Source organism: Bison bison, unplaced genomic scaffold, assembly GCF_000754665.1.
Source record: "Bison bison bison isolate TAMUID 2011002044 unplaced genomic scaffold, Bison_UMD1.0 scf7180017864180, whole genome shotgun sequence".
NCBI lineage: Eukaryota > Metazoa > Chordata > Mammalia > Artiodactyla > Bovidae > Bison > Bison bison.
Window position 1 is genome coordinate 343001 of NW_011494752.1, and position 4942 is coordinate 347942.

A 4942-nucleotide genomic window follows, 5' to 3' on the forward strand; every position below is an offset into this window, starting at 1 on the left:
ATCTGCATATCTGAGGTGATTGATATTTCTCCCAGCAATCTCGATTCCAGCTTGTGTTTCTTCCAGTCCAGCGTTTCTCATGATGTACTCTGCATATAAGTTAAATAAACCGGGTGACAATATACAGCCTTGACGAACTCCTTTTCCTATTTGGAACCAGTCTGTTGTTCCATGTCCAGTTCTAACTGTTGCTTCCTGACCTGTGATGTTATAGTAGAGGCCAAACCAGGTGGCCCTGTCCCCTGACTGCACTCCACGGGGAGCTGAGTTCATGGTCAACAGTTTCTATCCTCGTTGGTCATAGGAGCAGCAGTGGTGCAGGACACCAGCAGCCTGGGGCAGCTCTCTGTCAGAGATCAACCGGTCTATGTCCAGGTACTCTTGGAGAAGCACGGGGCGTCGGTGATACGGCAGGGGGCCCCCATGACGCTACACGGTCACATCCCGCATGTAGGAGGGCTGGGGCAGTGGCCCCACCACCAGCTCAGTCACATTGGGCTGGGGTTGTCTGCCAAAGAAGATGATGGCCAGTGCCTCCTGGGCAGGTGGGGGGCTACCTCTATCCAGGTGGGCCAGGGCTGCAGGCTTAGGGGACAGCTGCACTTCTACCAAGAGGACACAGCTGTCTGAGGGTCGGGCCTGGGTCTCATCCACCGGGTCTGGCCCCAGATTCTAGGTCATGAAAGACATCACAGCTGTCAGCGTTTCTCTGCTCAGGTCTGCAAACAGCTGGCTGTGGTCAGGGTGTGCCCAGGGCTGGACACTGGGGGATGCGGAGGGGCAGCGGGGAGGCAGGCTGGGATGACATTGCTTCCCAACTCCCTCCTCACTCCCAGCACCACCTTCCTCCCTGCCCATCACCAGAAGAGTCCACAAGGACAGAAAAATGAAGATGAACATCGCTAAAACTCCTGACTCTTCAGGCTCTTGAATCAGAATGCAGCATGCAAGATAGACACATAGACAGACAGAACTGGGTGAATGATGCCTCCTTAGTGTCTCGAGGTTCCTGGCTCTGGGTGGGTCTTGTGGGCAATGGCATGAAGGGTACATTCAAGACAAGCAGCCAAGGGCAGAGGGTTGGCAGGGAGTGGAGGGTGGCGGTGGGGGCAGTGGTTAACTCAGTTCGGGAAATAGGGCTGAGGTAGGAATCTGCATTTTAAGTGACCAATGTCAGCCTCTGTCTTTTTGTTCCAAATCAAACACTCAGGTTCAAGGTTGGAGCACAAAGTGGGGGAGGGCTGGGCTTGAGTACACAGCTGGAGACAGAAGAGGAAGATCTGACGGGGACAGAAAGGGACTGTCCTTGTGCTCTTCCTTCCTGCTCCAGGCCCAAACTTTCTCCTGGCCACCTGGCTGTAAGCAAATCACACCTGAGCACAACCCTCCAGCAGGATTCACTCCTTCCTTCCTCTAGACTGGGAAGCCCTCATCACTGTCCTCTGCTCCCGCATCACCAGAATCCTACAGGCACCCACAGGAGCCTGCAGAGTCATGCTGAGAACACAAAGCACCTATAGGGAGCTGGGGAACTGAGGGCTGAGCCAGTTCAACATCGTGGAGGCCCTGAGCTCCCTGAGTCACAGGAGGGGAGCAGGCAGTGGGGGGAGCAGTCAGTGTAAGAAAGACCCCCTCCTTACCCCAGGAGCAGGACTGATGGATGATCACAGGTCAGGGTGCCTGGAACTCTGGCTGTGGACTTAACCTAGCTGTCCACAACCCTCATCCCCAGGAAACCCTTTTCCAGAATACTGCAGAGGAAGAGAGCAAAGCTACGTCCATTCTCAGGCAGGTGATGTGCCGGAGACACCATCTTCTGTGCAGCCAGTCCTGACAGGACCAGAGAAACTGAGGGTTCCAGAGATGGCACATGCTTCCCTGGTGACCTGGGGGAGAATCCTTTCCAACCTGCCCACCTCCAAGACCACTTCCCCTGAAAGGCACCTTAGATGACCTTGCAGTTTGCCTGGAGGGGAATGGACAGTACATTCCAGCCAAAAGGATCACAACGTGCAAAGGTACAGAACTTGAAACAGCCTGGGCTTGGGCAGGAAATGGCCAAGGTCAGTGTTTTAGGTGTGAGGTGGAGACAGGAGTCAGTGGGACAGCAAAAGAGATCAGGTCAGGAAGGCTTGTGCAGTATGCGGGTCTTAAGGAAAGTGGGCATTGCAGAAAGACAGAAATCTGGGCACATGTGAAACCAGGGAAATCAACCCCAGGAAGTTCAGGTTCTCCAGATACCAGCTGCTTCTACAACCAGCTCTATTTTGATATGCAAATTCCACACACCGGTCATTTTGTTACCAACCTGTGTCCTAGGACACTTCCATCAGTAGAATTGATAAGAGGCCAGAGGAGGAATTGAGGCAGGGCCTTACTGGTATTCAAGCTGCTACAGGAAGGCGCAAGAACAAAACATAGGTTCCCTGCTTGCCCTCTGTGGACTGGTTCCTTCAGTGGAGTAAGAGTGGGGGCAGATCCGCAGAGTGGGCCCCAGGGCTGACTTAGGTGGTCCACCCAACTGCTTGTGGTCCTGTGTGCAGAGATAGTGCCCAATACACTGCTTCTGCTTTTGGCAGCTCAGAAGTGGCAGTACACTTGTGCTCTTTTTGTATCTTATGGTTCACGATCGCCCCAGCTGCTGGTCCGTGCCGGTATGTTTAATGCCTTACAGTTTCCCTGTATTCTGTTGCTTGAGGAGACATTTGTCCATGTGCCAGTGCATGCACCCCAGTCAAGGATCTTCAGCCCCAGTCTCTGAAATTGAAACGGTTCATGCAGACCTTGTACTAAGAGGAGCAGAGTCTAAGGGCACACCCAGCCCTGGCCACAAGGCCAGCCTCTCCAGGCCAAGAACTTCATTCTGGATCCTGTTGTAAGTGATGGCCTCTTCTCCTCGGTAAGAACACATCATCAAGAGGATGGATAATGCTTTCCCTGTGCTTGGGAAAACTAATCCCAACCAGTGTGACCAAGCACAGGTCAAGAAGAGCCACTCTGCTGGGGTATCCTAGGTCTCCTAGGGAAGGTGGGTAATGCTCAGGGAGCGGGAGGGAGAGATTCTGCCTGACCTGCTGGAGGAACTGATATAGAAGAAGGTGCCCCCTGCCCACCTCCTCTAAGTGTCCTGCTGACACATCGCTTCCTCTGATGTCCTTTCATCGTAGGCATCACAATCATTGTGTCAGCCAGCCTAAACCAAAAAAGGAGTCTCATTTGGAGAATTACTCAGGAGACAGGACCACACATACTGTTCCCCCCACCCTAGGTCTTATTTCCTTTTGGACAAACTTTGCCCCAGCCTCTGTGACTATGCTCAAGGTGAGTTAATTCCTGGGACCCAGAGCCCATCTCCAGCTCCCAGATCTGGGCCCCAGGTGGCAGTGCGTGAGCTGAGCTTCTGCTCAGAGGCCTGGTCTAGCAGTGGAAGGACACACAGGTCACTGCACTCCCTCCGATCTGCAATCTGGGGACACGGCTCTGACTGTGGTTCCGAGCAGGGCTTGGATTGGTACAGACAGAGACCATGACACCAGATGGGAGGCAAAGGGCCAGTCTGAAGCCGGTGACCTGGAGGACAAGAGGAAGGGAGGGTCTGAGCAACGTGGTGGGTGGAGCTGACAGGACTCGGTGTCTGATTGGTTGGGTGGGTGGGTGAGAAGGAGCACAGTGACTTAGGTGACACAAAGACAAAGTTTCCATTCAGTGACTAGGTAATTTATGGACTTTTTTTTTTTTTGATCCCACAGTGCACGCTGTAGGATCCTAATTCCCCAACCATGCTGGACCCCGTGACGGCTGCAGTGGAAGGGAGGACCTCTAACCTCTGGACCACCAAGGAATTTCCTCTAACGGGTGACTTGAGTGGGTGAGGGGCTTTTCTCATCAGAAGGACCTACAAGAAGAACAGCAATGTTAAGGGGGAAACCAATAAGTTTGAGGTTGAGGTGCTCCTGGGAAGCCCCAGCACAGATGCCCAGAAAAAGGACCATTGTCTCTATGGGTTTCCAGGGATGGGAGAACAGCTTCTAGGCTGGAAATTGAGATTTAGATTGAACAACAAGTAGTAATCATTAAAGATAGGAGAGCCTGCGATCACCCAGAGAGGACTGTGCAGAGGGGAGAGAGGAGGGCCGGGGCCAAAGGCCAGAAAACGCCCAGGTGTGGGGCTGAGGGGGCTGGTTGGCAGAGCAGAAGCGAAGAAGCTGGCATGCCCTCGGAGGGGTCAGAATGTGAGGAGGTCACAAGAGGCAAGAGTTTTCCGTAGGAACTAGTCAGAGCGGACAATGCCACCCAGAGGTCCAGAAGTAGCGGCTGGAAGGGCCTGTGGCTTCTGCATCAGCAGAGGGAGGGGAATGGGATGAGGAGGGACTCAGGGGGAAGGACCCTGGAAAGGGAGAGCTCTCCTTGGAGGATGGTGCCTGGAAGGAACAGAACCAGGGAAGACAACCCCCAGGAGAGGCAGTGTGCTAGACTCGACTTAGCAAGAGGACCCCCTTCTGGAGGGGGCCACTAGGGGTGGGTTTCCCTTAAAGCAGGTAAAGAGTCTGTAGAAATAATGAACCCATTTTCAGTGTCAAATCCAGTCAAAGAAACTGTCAGGGAGAGCCAAGAAACCTTTTTTTTCCTTAGGGGTTTAATTTTCTCCTATCCCACCATGCTCTGTATAAAGTTTACAAGGATCATCTAAACAATTATCCCATCAGTGCACAAAGCACCAAGGGAACTATTTTTGGGTAGGATTTTACTTTAATCAGCAACTGACTTTCCCAAGTGTTAAGTGTTCATTAAATACAGTGATGCTCTGGGACTTCCCTGGTGGTCCAGTGGTTCACATGCTGGGCCCCCACTGCAGGAGGGGCAAAGGAAACTCTCACCCTGGCACGCCCTTGCTTAGAATCCTTCCATGGCTCCCCATTTCTCTTAGGGGAACCATGGATTG

The 4942-nt window shown here is 53.0% G+C and overlaps 1 pseudogene; it reads right to left on the bottom strand.

Moving 5' to 3' along the window:
• The window catches only part of LOC104990418, a 5469-nt pseudogene extending 4508 nt beyond the window's left edge, over positions 1-961 (bottom strand).
• Positions 962-4942: the final 3981 nt, after the last annotated feature.